Source organism: Panthera pardus, unplaced genomic scaffold (assembly GCF_024362965.1).
Source record: "Panthera pardus isolate Hobbes unplaced genomic scaffold, ASM2436296v1 HiC_scaffold_27, whole genome shotgun sequence".
NCBI classification, from domain to species: Eukaryota; Metazoa; Chordata; class Mammalia; order Carnivora; family Felidae; genus Panthera; species Panthera pardus.
The window spans coordinates 102,354,177-102,368,398 of NW_026526843.1; the positions used below are offsets into that span (position 1 = coordinate 102,354,177).

Consider the following 14,222-nt stretch of genomic DNA (forward strand, 5'->3'; position numbering starts at 1 on the left):
ATGATAAAGTTTCATTTTCACTTTTAATAGTTATTTGCTGGCATTTAGAAGAGCAATTGATTTTTTGTGTAGTGATCTTATATCCTACAAACTTGATAAATTCACTTATTCTGTTTACTTTTTTGTATATTCCTTCAGATTTTGTATATATATGATAATAGCATCTCTGAAAAAAGAGATAGTTATAAGTCATCCTTTCCAATCTGTGTATATTTTCTTTTCTTGCCTTATTAAACTCACTAGGACCTCCATTTAATTTTGACTGGAAATGATAAGAACCGATACCCTTGCCTTGTTCCCAAACTTGTGGGAAGTCATTCAATCTTTTTCTTTAAAATATTATGTTAACTTTGGGGCACCTGGGTAGCTCAGTCGGTTAAATGTCTGGCTTTCCTTTTTTTTTTTTTTTTTTTAACTTTTTTTAATGTTTATTTTTGAGACAGTGAGAGAGAGAGCATGTGCAAGTGGGGAGGGTCAGAGATAGAGGGAGACACAGAATCCAAAGCAGGTTCCAGGCTCCTCACTGCCAGCGCAGAGCCCAACACGGGGCTCAAACTCATAAACTGTAAGATCATGACCTGAGCCGAAGTCAGATGTTTAAACAACTGAGCCAGCCAGGCACCCTAAGCATTGACTCTTGATCTTGGCTCAAGTCACGATCTCATGGTTGGTGACATGGAGCCTGGCATCAGGTTCTGCGCTGATAGCACAGAGCCTGCTTGGAATTCTCTCCCCATCTCTCTCTGCCTCTCTGCCTCTTGCACGCGCGCTCTCTCTCTGAAAATAAATATTTAAAAAATAAATAAAATAAAATAAAATAAAATATTATGCTAACTGTAGATTTTTCATTGATTCACTTAAGATGAAGAATTTCTTTTCTTTTTTTTTTTTTAATATATGAAATTTATTGTCAAATTGGTCTCCATACAACACCCAGTGCTCATCCCAAAAGGTGCCCTCCTCAATACCCATCACCCACCCTCCCCTCCCTCCCACCCCCCCATCAACCCTCAGTTTGTTCTCAGTTTTTAAGAGTCTCTTATGCTTTGGCTCTCTCCCACTCTAGAAGAATTTCTTTTCTATTGCTAGTTTGTCAAATTTCATCAACTCGTACACTTACAATGGATGAGTTTAGGTATATGTAATCCTTCCTCAACAGCAGATTTAAAACAGAGAGATCACCTTAAATATTTATTGGAACTATTTCCTTTTCAAGTAGTTAAATACCACAGAATATTGACCATTTTCTCCTACTCATTTATGCCCATTGTTATTTGTACACATGAAAAATATCATTTTCATCTTATGCCCATTGTTATTTGTACACATATGTAAAATAGGAAAACACAAGTCTGAATTCTAGGTTATTTTTACAATTAAATGGTATGTGTAGGAAATTATTTTATAAACTATGAGGAATTATAGAATCATCAAATTATTCTTTTTATTCAGGAAATATATATATATATATATACATTATATTTCTGAGTGTATTTAAGGTTTTAATTTCATTGTATTTCTCCATATTTATGCAAGGTGATAGCAATTTGGGAATAAGCAAAACTTCCTTTAGTTGTCAAAAAAAATGAGTTGTATACTGTTACTGAAACATTATCAGTAGAAATAAACAGGGCTTGGAATAGGAACAGATCAAGAAAAAAAAAATGCCTCTGTATAGTATCCAGCAGCGATAGCTAAGCTCAGAAAAAAAGCATTATTACTTTCAGAAGCTTCAACGATGATGTATTTTATCCTCTCTGAATTTTACCTGTTTCTAATAGTTAGCAATTATTTCCCTGGTATTCATCCTAGATTGTTGCTAAGCAATGACTATAAGCTTGTACCTTCTCAGTTTACCATTTGCTACACAGAATTTCTTGCATAATTCTTTGCCAAAATATTTCTTTTTTTTATTCTAAAAATTAATAAAATATGCCTATCTGATGTAGAATTTAATAAACATTTTTTTCTTCTGTGATACAGTCTTTAGGGAGGCAAAATTAAATTTGTTGGGTCATTGACTCTTACCGAATTTGGTTAATTTGTAATTACTTTTTTTAGTACACACACACACACACACACACACACACACAGACACACAACTTAACAGGATCTACATAAAATAAAAGCAAACCATATCATCACTATGACATATGGTTCATCTGATTTGACTCAGCTCATTTCCCTGGAAGAGATGCCTGCTGGGAACTCAATCTTTTCTACTGGTTTTGAATGCACTAAAAGACCAATTAGAAATACTGGTACTGCATTTTATAATTTTATTTGTATTTTTATATTCTGTTTTAGAAACTTGTTTTACTTTATTTTTCTTTGGATCAACTAAACCATCCAGACTTGTTAGGGTAGTGGTAATGATACTTACCTGCAGTCACGGTACAAGTGTCCAAACCTTAGAATGAGGCTTAATAAGTTCTTAAGCAAATAATTACATTTCTACAAACCTCAACTAACTTTACTGGCAAAATGAAGATAATTATTTTCTCATAAACCTGAGAAACTGTACAAATATATGCAATCCTCCAAAATAAAATTTGTTGTCATATCACTGGCCAACATATTATGATCAAGGTCTCTCTCTTAGAACAGGGAAACATCTTTTCACTTTTTCTCCCCTCTTTGAAGTTTCTAATAATATTTTTTCTATGCTTATACTGATTTACATAGTTCTACCTATTTCAATGATTGGAAAATATTTCACTTCTCTGTATTTATTTAGATTTCTTTATCAAGTCGAACCTAAAAGGTTGTCCCTCTTTAGATGTTACCATGTTTTCTGTGCATCACAGATCAAATCAGTCTGTTTGTCTTTATTTTTGTAATTTGCACACTGAAATTCTCTGAAACCCAAAGTAAATTTGGAATTTTGGAGGTACAAGATTAATTTTGATATCAGACATATTTATGTTTTAATTAGATTTACGTCTTTAAGTCACTCAAAAATATATATATTGGTATCTTATGTTAACAATGGATAGAATTTTTTTGTCCAATAGTTAACTATTTGTCCTAACACTGTTTAATAAATAATATGTTTTGGGACACCTGGGTGGCTCAGTCGGTTGGGCATCCAGCTTCAGCTCAGGTCATCATCTCACTGTTTGTGGGTTTGAACCCCACATTGGGCTCTAGCTGCCAGCTCAGAGCCTGGAGCCTGCTTCAGATTCTGTGTCTCCCTCTCTCTCTGCCCCTCTCCTACTCATGCTCTGTCTCTCTCTCTCTCTCTGAAAAATAAATACACATTAAAAAAATTAAAAAAATATATATTTTTAACCCACTAAACTAGGGGTTTTGTTTGTATATCTTAAAATTTTATATATACTAGAGTTTATTTCTGGACTAACTCATTTAACCTATTTATGTACCATTACGATAGTTTTATTTGGTATTAGATAATAATTTTAATATCTGTTAGCCAAAGTTTCTTGCAATCTCAATTTCCAAAATTCTGTTACAGTTTCTTTGCTCTTTATTCCTCCTTATTCATTCAAATTCATTTTGGTTAATAAGAAGAATCTTAATGGGACCAAATATCTCAAAAGAGATACTTGTATTGCAAACTGAGCCAGTAAGAGTAGAAAAGGAGACTGAATTATCACTTTTTGGAAAAGTATTCTGTTCCTTGTTTGTGTACTGGGCCTTCTTCAATTGGAAAAAAAAGTGTACAACTTAAACAATAGAGGTTTTCTCGTGACTGAAATATTGCACTTGCCAGGTTGTATAATAATCTAAGTATAATACTACCATTACTTAGATCATTATAATTGTATCCTTTTAAATGTTTGTTTAAGAGTAAGGACAAAGAATTAAACTATGGTATTGTTTTGGTGATTAAATTGTAACTTATAATGGCTTAACTATTCTGAGACTGATGCATAAAGATTTCTGGATATGTAAGAGTTACATAGTTATAGTCAAAGAAATGCTGACACATTAAAATGAAGAGAAATCAGGGAGTGATATTTCCCTTTGAGTGTTCACAGAAGTGTTACCTTTTGGTTTTTAGTAAGACAATTATTCAGTTAATAGTAAGGCACTATTAAAGGAAAAAAAGAACAATGATAAATCAAGAGAGGGCTCTGGTTATAGAACACTTTACCCTAAATTATAAGTTAGCATAAATACTTCTACTGTATACTAGAATGTGGTGAATACCAAAAGGAAAGTCATTGGGGATGATGGAACTTTAGAGGAGGGAGACATTACTATCATAACAGCTCTTTGGTATGACTTCTTGGTTGACTTGGCATCTGAGCTACACCTTGACAGATGGTTTGGATCTGGGGTTGATGAGATGGAACCCCTGAAAAGTTGAGACAAAGCCACTGAGGTTCAGAGACTTGGTATATATTCAGGAGAAACTAGGTAATTTATTTTGGCTAGAATATGAGAGTGTGTGAGGAAAAAAACAGTGGGAGATAATTTTGGAAAGACACTTAGTGGCCAGATGGCAAAATGTCTTGAATACTAGCTATTAAATTTTGGATTTTATTTTGTTGGTAATTTGGGACCTTTTTTTTTTTTTTAAGGCATGGGTGTGAATGGTGCTGTGCTTTAGAAAGATTACAAAACAGATTATCTTCCTAAATAAGCAGTTAGGCTGGGCATTCACAGTACTAGTGAGATTCTGAGATTCTAAAATCTTAAATCATCAGGTTCAGAAAGGTTTAAATAATGTTATCTTACCAGTGGTCAGAAAAATTCATCCACTAAGCCGTTTCTACTTTTGTACTATAATGTTTGATGTCAAATTAATATTTTTTTCTTGTCTTTCCCTTTATTTAAAGAAAGATGTTAATATGCTTTTAAAGAAGTTAACTGAAGTATATAATCGTTGCCTTTGAAATTATTAGAATAACAAATGTGATATGAAATATTAAAGATTTCTAGTGCATTACAATAATTTTAAAAGATCATGTCATTTGAACATAAATTTGCATCAAATTTGCTTCATATATTACATTTTTTTCTCAATATAGTTATAAATCAGTGCACCTTCAAGATATCTCTGCTATTCCCAGATTATAAAATTGGGATCTCACTACAGGTTAATTTAGTGTTTTGTGTGAGATTATTAGTTTTATTTAATTTTTAAATAAAACCCATACTCACCAAAAACCCTTATTTTATATATCATGTGCATTATTTATTGAATTATGGATACATGCAGTTGGTATTCATTTTGATAAACACTAAAAATGTAAATGAAGTCAACTCAGTAATTAACTTTGAGTGTTCATGTATTAAAAGAAATGACTAAAGAAGTCGCAAAATCTAGTTGTAACTGCTGGTAGTCCATTAGTGGAAACCAAATTAGTTCTTAGTGATATATAATCTCATTTATTGCAATACCTAATGGATCATTTTTATGAAAAGTCAAATGTCTATAACATCGTTATTATGCATTTTGTTTAGGAACAAACATTAATGCCATATAAACGACTGTAGTGTAGGCATTTTAAAAACTCATAGTGATCAGGCTTCGTAATTGTTAGGAAGTGAGGAGATTTTCAAATTTAACATTAATTAGTTTTGCATGTGTGAAGTTGCAATTGCTATGGTATACTTGATCGCTGCTGTCTTTTCAGTTGAGGTGCTAGCAGTCGAGATGGAAATATGTGGAAGTTACACGGGCTTACAGTGGATTGGATATAATAGAAAAAGAAATGTTACGACTGGCCCCTGGGTTTTGGCTTGCATAATGTGCCATACACGAGGCCGCTTATATAAAACAGAAATTTATTTCTCACAGTTCTGGAGCCTCAAGGTCTGAGATCAGAGTGCAAGCACGAACAGGTTGTGATGAGGGCCCTCATCCAGTTGGTAGTCAGCTATCTTCTTGCATCCTCCCATGGCAAAAAGAGGGCTAGAGAGCTCTCTTGGTTTCCCCCTTATTAGGGCACTAATCCCATTTGTGAGAGCTACATCCTCATGATCCAATTACCTCCCGAAGGCCCCACCTCCTAATACTGCGGTTGAGGTAGGATTTCAATTTGAGAGTTTTAGGAGGACACAGGCATTCAGACCAGAAGAGCTAACACTCACAGATAGTAGTGAGTATAAGAAAAACAGAACTGGGAGAGAAAAATCTCAATTTAGCCTTTTACATATGATTTAAAAATTCTTCTTATCGAATTGGGTAGAGATGACAAGAATGCCATTGAATGTTGAGATATGGAATTCAGCAGTGATATCTGTGACGGGGAGATGTTTTTTGGGAGCTGTTAGGGTATAAATTGGTAAATGAAAGTATAAAAGTAAACTAGATTGCTCAAAAGTACTGAAAAAAAGAAATCCGTGTCCTGCGATTGAGGCCTGGTGTGTTTAATCATTGACTGTGTTAGTAAAGGAGATTGATCTTGAAAACAAGCCCAAGGAAAGGCAACCAAAAAGTATAAAGCCATACACAAGAGGGAATGCCACAGCAACTAAGGGAGCAAAATAATTAAAAGTGCTACTGAGACAAGGATGATGAATAATTAATGATAATAATAATCTTTAACAGTTATTGAACGCTTACTGTTTACTTAGTACTAAGTGCTTTTTCTGAATTGTTTCACTAGTCTTCAGTAACATCATAAGGTGAATACTATTATCTTTGTTTATGAGGGTCAAAGATAGGTTTAGAGAAAGTAAGAAACATATACAAATTAAAACAGGTGTTAATTGGTGCATGTGGGATTGGAACCCAGGCAATAGGAGTCCAGAGATTATACACTTAGCCTGTATGCCCCATTCCATCCACATAGTCTGAAAAACTGCTCTTTGAATTTTTCCCTATATATGAAGGATAAACAGGAATTCATCAATGGAGAAAGGACTGAAGGTTGTCAAAGTTGTGCCTTCTTCTGCACACATGTGTTCTCTTGAATCATAGAGTGAAGTGATATTGACTTCTCTTGACCCTCCAAACTTGAGGAGTCATGTAAGGATCATAGAGTGATATTACACGTGGGATTTTGGTTAGTTCTGACATTGTCTTGAAGAATTACATTCCAGTTTTTCTTTAAGGAATTATCCATCCTGAGATCTCAATTTAGGGGGTTTAAATAAAGATAACCCCATCCCTAATTCCACTAGGGTTGCATAAACCAAGCCTATCAAGAGTATCATGTTCAACTGCCCAAAGGATTATTTGATACTGGCTTCCTTGATCGATAAAACTTTGTTTTTGGCGTGCCTGGCTGGCTCAGTTGGTAGAGCATGTGACTCTGAATTTTAGGGTTCTGAGTTCAAGCCTCACGTTGGGTGTAGAGCCTACTAGAAAACCAAAACAAAAAGCTCTGTTTTTAAAATGTTGGAATTCTAACTCTATTAAAATAGTATAAAAACCTCTTCTAAATTTTCTGCCTTAATTTCTTCTAGAAGGTTAATCCCTTGCTACTTTCCTAACCTATGGAAATTACAATGCTAATCTAGAATGCTATGACATGTTGAAGTAGGAGCGTGGGCTTACAAATACAACAGATTTAGTTGTGGATTCAGGGGGACTTTCTGGAGAGTTTAAGTGAGGACTACTCCACACACAATTAGCAATTAATGTGTTCACATTTTATTCCTTTATTTATTTATTCCTTTGTGTACTGGAGATCTCTAACACCACCCTCTATCATGTATCATCTATCTTGATGATTTCTTAAAAGAATTCACAGAAAACAGGAAAGCTATTAAACTCACAAGTATAGTGTATTATAAAATCAGCAAAGGGAAAAGACACATAAGGAGGGATCCAAGAGACACCAGGCACAAGCTTCCAGTTATTCTTTTCTTATGGAGTTCTACAGATAGTGCTAATTTTTTCCAGCACTAATGTGCTACAGTACATGCAAAATGTTGACACCCTTGTAAGCATGGAGCATCTCTATCACTAACCTTAGTTCCTCAGTTGCCAGCCCTCACACAGGTCTAATTGAGACAGGATGCCTCAATGCCTCAAAGCCCCAGGCATATACAAATAGAAATCTACCATAAATCACACTGCTAGCATAAACTATACAAACACATTCTTATTAGGCAGGGTATTCTAAGGGCTCGTATCAAAAGCTGGACAAGGACTAGCCCTGAAGAACTTAGGCAAATACAGGCTTTGGGCAATCCAGGCCTCAGAGTTAACCTTTGAGTGCACAGTATATACATTTTTGGAACTTCTGTGTATTTTGTCCTATATAATGTCTTAGTGATATTTTGTTATATATGAAAATGATTTATATCTTTATGTTTTTATTTTCCATTTTATAAAATACTTTTAATTCTAATTCTTTTACTTCTAATTCTAATGACTATTAGTTGTCCAGCATTGCCTACAAATATATGCAATCATAACTATTTACATACCTACAAGATAGTTATTTTTGAGTACTTTCTGACATTGCTAGGCCTTTTTGTTTTTGTCTAATTAAATAGACTTGAACTTCTGGGAGAATGTTTAGATGATTGAGGTGATAATTTTCTCATTGCCAAATTAAATGAGAGAATAGACAGCCTTTCAGCGTGTGCAATAAGTTTGACATGAGAGAAAACAGAGTAAACATTTTTAGGAATTAAAGAGTTATTGTGACCAGATATACACACAAGAGTTATTAAAGAGTTATTTTATATCCAGATATACACACACATACATACATATATATGTATGTGTATGTATATACATATGTATGTATAAGAGATTGAAAAATGAGACAGGTGCTTATGCAGTTGTATTTCAGAAATGCAGAAAACCCAAAACAGTAATATGTTTTCTAGGAAAAAATTTAAAAAGTGTTTTATGATTGAGAAGAAACATGAATGTGACCATGATAAGCCCTGAAATAATAAACTAGCAAACAAAAACAGACCTGCAAAGAAACATTAAGAAAGACTTGGCAATAAAAGTTAAATCATTAAGTGGACATCTGTTTCTTACTCTTTGCACTCTCCAGTTCCCAATTTTCTTGTATGTCTTCAAGAAACAACCCCAAATTTCATTCCAAGTGCGAGTACAGCTGACACTTCCTTACACTTCAGGGGAAAAAATAGGACTCCATGAATCAACCCTCCATCCCCCTGGCCAAAGTGCTTGGTCTAGGGGTGAGTCCATAATCCTTGTTAGGTCAATGTGAGGTCTTTTCCTGACATTGATGGAAACAGAAGGCTTTTTCCTGCTGTATTTGGTAAATTTGGACGGGAGAGCAGTGGCTATCAAACTAACTGTACAATAAATCCCGAGTAGATTTGTTAAAACCTGTTACCCAGCTCACAACCTACCTCAACTAAATCAAAATTTCTGGTTTATAAAATCTGTGCTTCAGTTGAGTTTACAGAGAATAGTGATTCTCAAACTTTGGGATGCATTTGAAGTGCTGGAAGCCGAGCTGTGCCAGCCTGAGTGGCAGGGCCCGGGCTGTGGACGGATTGGTGACTGCAGGGCGGCCCGCCGACAGTGAAGCTTCTTGTACTCCCGCTTTTAAGTAATTCGGCCTTAAAACTACCTGGGGTATTGTCTGTCGGGGAATGGCCCTCGGCAGGCCCCCTGAGAAAAGAACCATTAGGGAAGAAAATAAGGTTCCGCCAGAAATTGTGCGGCCTTACGTTTCGCCCTTGCCATTTCCATGGAGACTCCTCTACTTACCGGAAGGATAGCCTCACACCTCTGCCAGCAAAGAGGGCCTGTAAAGGAGAGACATACGGATTTGAAAGCCCCACTCCGGCAACTAAGGGGTGTATCTCTGGGCACGGGTGACTTCAACCCCTAGGCCCACCTGGCCCCCAGGAGGCATTCCAGATGATGACTTAACCTAGTCAGTTAAGCTACAGAATGGTTCATTGGTTCCTAGGTGCATTGTCTCTCTGAGAATGCATGGGGCATGGGCTTCTAAGACTTTTTCGGCCCCTTCCTGGCACCTCGGACCGAGGTAAACACATTGTTCTTGTGGCCTCATGTGGTCAGGAGGTCACGTCCCTGTAACTGTTCCACTTGAGGTGTTGAGAAACGGAGGGCCTTTCACGAGAACGGCAAAGCAAACGCTTTGTAGATTATAGGTAAACACAGATGCATAATGGAATAATGTAAGAAATTAATCAATAATCAAAGGGTATGCGGGAAAATTAGGGGAAAACCGCCGTGTTATTTCTTAAAGGTCTATTACACATAGGAACATTTTCAAAATTAGATAATGTTAGAAAAACATAGATGACGTATGCTACAAGGAAATCACTAGCATATATAATGCCACGTTTGCTGCAATAAATCGGCCAGTTCAACACACTGCGGTTGTCTGCGTCCATTTTTATTTTTTTTATTCTAGTTTTGTTTTATTTTCACTTTTTTGCCGACGCCATTCATCCTTCGGGAATGGCTTCAGCAGGTCGAGCTGGACTCTGGCACTGAAGCAAGGGTGGGCTCAAAAAATCTACATTGTCTAGCCCAACTACACCATTTGTTTTTCACTCTGTGAAGGTGTGTATATTGAGAGTAGAAAGGATGCTTTGCTTTTGAAGACAGGAAAACATTAAAAGTTAAAAAACAAAAAATACAAATTTCAAGTAACTGTAGTGTTATAGGTAGACCTCAGTAATTGGTCTAATGAGAGCTTGGATTTAGAAGTCTCCAGTTTATGTCACTGATGCTTTTCAGTGATCACATTTTGAGGTTCTGGCAGTTGGTCAGTTTGACTAGTGAGGATTTCTCCTGTGTTGTGTGCTTATGCTAAAGCTACAATAGATCTTAATATTTTCATCTCATTTCCCCGTCACTACCCAGGTAAGGTATTCAAATGTGTCTAATCTAGCAGTCAGGAAATTAAGGATGAGAATTAAATATTTTGCCTGAGGCCACAGAACAAATAAGCGGCAGAACTCAGACTGGAAACCAGAGAAACCTATTCCCACACGTGTGCTACTGAACAGGGTGAGGAGGTGAAGCAGGTCTTGTGTCAGATGGAAGTTAACTGCCCCATATGCTTCTGAGTGGGGAAACCTCTGGTATAAGGTCAATCTGAGCACACAACAGTATGTAGCCACTGCCAAAATGTAGCTTGAGGTCTGTCTCCGCACCTCTTCAGGAGAATTTAAAAATGTACCGGGAGGTGCCTGACTGGCTCAGTCGGCTGAGCATCTGACTTTGGCTCAGGTCATGATCTCACTGTTCGTGAGTTTGAGTCCTGCATCCTGCTCACTGCTGTTAGTGCAGAGCCCACTGTGGATCCTTTGTCTCCCCTCTCTTTGACCCTCCCCTGCTCATGCTCTTTCTCTCTCTCCAAAATAAATAAACATTTTATAAAAAGGTACCGAGTGTGCCAATAATTAAAGTGCTCTGAGTGAAGGTACTGTGGGTCAGACATATTTCTGAACATCTGTATTCTTTTGGATATTAAAAGCAATAGTTCCTGTTAAATGAGAGGGTAGCCCAAGACTTCAAAGACCAAAACACTAAATGCCAAATAACCTATTCCAAAATGACGTGATTTGTGATCTTGCAAAGGACCTCACCTGAACTGCTTCTGTAGCCGTGAGCCCAACACTCAATCAAGATGTGCAACAGAGTTAGCGGTAGAAGAGAGAATTTTTTTTTTCATTCTTCTGTTTATTTATCTACATTTTCTAAATTGAAACGTAATTCACACATGATGTTACATTAGTTTCAGGTGTACAACATAGTGATTCGACAAGTCTATACGTTATGCTGTGCTCACAAGTGTAGCTGCCATCTGTCCCCATACAACGCTATTACAATACTATTGACTATATTCCCTGTGCTGTGCCTTTTATTCCAATGACTTACTCATTCCATAATTGGAAGCCTGTATCTCCCACTTTCCTTCACCCATTTTGCCCATCCCCACCCTTGCAACCATCAGTTTGTTTTCTGTATTTTGGCATCTATTTCTGCTTTTGGCTTATTTATTCATTTGCTTTGTTGTTTAGATTCCACATGTAAGTGAAATCATGTGGTATTTGCCTTTCTCTGACTTATTTCACTTAGCACAATACTCTCTAGGTCCATCCATGTTGCTGGAAATGGCAAGATCTCATTCTTTTCATGGCTGAGTAATAATAATCCATTTTGTATATGTACCACATCTTCCTTATCCATTCATTTGTCAGTGTGTACTTGAGTAGCTTCCATATCTTGGCCATTGTAAATAACATTGCAATAAACATAGGGGTTCAAATATCTTTTCAAGTTAATGTTTTTGTTTTCTTTGGAATTACTACATCATATGATATTTCTATTTTTAATTTTTTGAAAAACCTGTATACTGATTTTCATAGTGGCTGCACCAATTTACGTTCTCACCAACAATGCGCAAAGGTTCCTTTTTTCTCTACATCCTCACCAACGCTTATTTTTTGTCTTTTTCATTCTAACCATTCTGAAAAGTCTCTGAGGTAATATATGGTGGTTTTGATTTGCATTTCCCTAATGAATAATGATGTTGAGCATCTTTTCATGTGTCTGTTGCCATCTGTTGGTCTTTGAAAAAAATTTTATTCAGGTCCTCTGCCCATTTTTAATTGGATTGTTTGTTTTGTTTTCTTGTTTTCTTTTTTTTTTTTTTTTGATGTTGAGTTCTACAAGTTATATATTTTAGCTGCTGACCCTTAGATATGTCATTTGTGAACATTTTCTCTCATTCAGTAGGTTGCCTTTTTATTCTGTTGATGGTCATCTTCACTGTATAAAAGCTTTTTATTTTAATACAGTCCCAATAGTTGATTTTTGCTTTTGTTTTCCTTGCTGCAGGAGACATCAAGAAAAATGTTGCTATGGCCATTGTCAAAGTAATCACTGCCTGTGTTTTCTTCTGGGGGTTTATGGTTTCAGATATTACATTAGGTATTTAATCCATGTTCAGTTTATTTCTATGTGTGGTGTAAAAAAGTGAACCAATTGCATTGTTTTGCATGTAGCTGTCTACTTGTCCCAGTACCATTTATTGAAGAGACTGTTTTTTCCCCCCATTGTGTATTCTTAGCTCCTTTGTCATATTTTAATTAACCATATAAGTGTGGGATTAAGCTGGGCTCTCTATTCTGTTCTGTTCATCTGCGTGTCATTTTTGTGCCAGTACCATAGTGTTTTGCCCTCTACTGCTTTATAGTATATCTTGAAATCTGGGATTGTGATACCTCCAGCATTGTTCTTCTTAACATTACTTTCGCTATTTTGGGTCTTTTTCGGTTCCATACAAATTTTAGGATTATTTGTTCTAGTTCTGTGAAAAATGCCGTCGATATTTTAATAGGGATTGCATGAAATGTGTAGATTGCTTTGGATAGTGTGGACATTTTAACAATATTAATTCTTTCAGTCAATAAATCTGGAATATTTTTCCATTTGTTTTTGATGTCTTTAATTTCTTTCATCAATATTTTACTGTTTTCAGAGTATAGATCTTTCACCTCCTTAGTTAAATTTATTCCTAGATATTTTATTCTTTTTAGTGCAATTGTAAATGGAATTGTTTCCTTATTGCCTCTTTCTGCAACTTCATTATTAGTGTATAGAAACACATCTGATTTATGTGTATTAATTTTGTATCCTGCAACTTTATAGAATTCATTTATTCTAATAATTTTTGGTGGAGTCTTTAGGGTTTTCTATGTATAGTATCATGTCATCTGCAAATAGTGCCTGTTTAACTTTTTCTTTACCAATTTGGATGCCTTTTATTTCTTTTGCTCTTCTGATTGGTGTGGCTAGGACTTTGAGTACTATGTTGAATAAAAAGGGTGAGAGTGGACATCCTTGTCTTGTTTCTGACCTTAAAGGAAGAGCTCTCAGCTTTTCACCACTGGGTATTATGTTAACTGTGGATTTGTCATATATGGTCTTTATTATGTGGAGGTATGTTTCCCCTAAAACCACCTTGAAAGTTTTTAATCATAAATGGATGTTGAATTTTGTCAACTTCTCTTTCTGCATCTGTTTGATGATTATATAATTTTTAATCCTTTGTTTTGTTGATGTGTATCACGTTATTTAATTTGCAAATATTGAACCATCCTTGTATACCCAGAATAAATTCCACTTGATTATGATAAATAATTCTTTTAATGTATTCTTGAATGTGGTTTGCTCATATTTTCTTGAGGATATTTTCATTTATGTTCATCAGGGATATTATTGGCCTATCGTTTTCATCTTTTTTAGTGTCTTTGTCTGGTTTCATTATCAGGGTAATGCTGGCTTTGTAGCATGTATTTGGTAGCTTTCCTTGCTGTTC

The 14,222-nt window shown here is 35.6% G+C and overlaps 1 non-coding gene across 1 annotated transcript; it reads left to right on the forward strand.

Moving 5' to 3' along the window:
* The first annotated feature begins 7,196 nt into the window (after positions 1-7,196).
* On the forward strand, positions 7,197-7,269 carry TRNAQ-CUG (transfer RNA glutamine (anticodon CUG)). Its single transcript has one exon. It is a non-coding gene; the product is annotated as a tRNA-Gln (tRNA).
* The last annotated feature ends 6,953 nt before the right edge of the window (positions 7,270-14,222 follow it).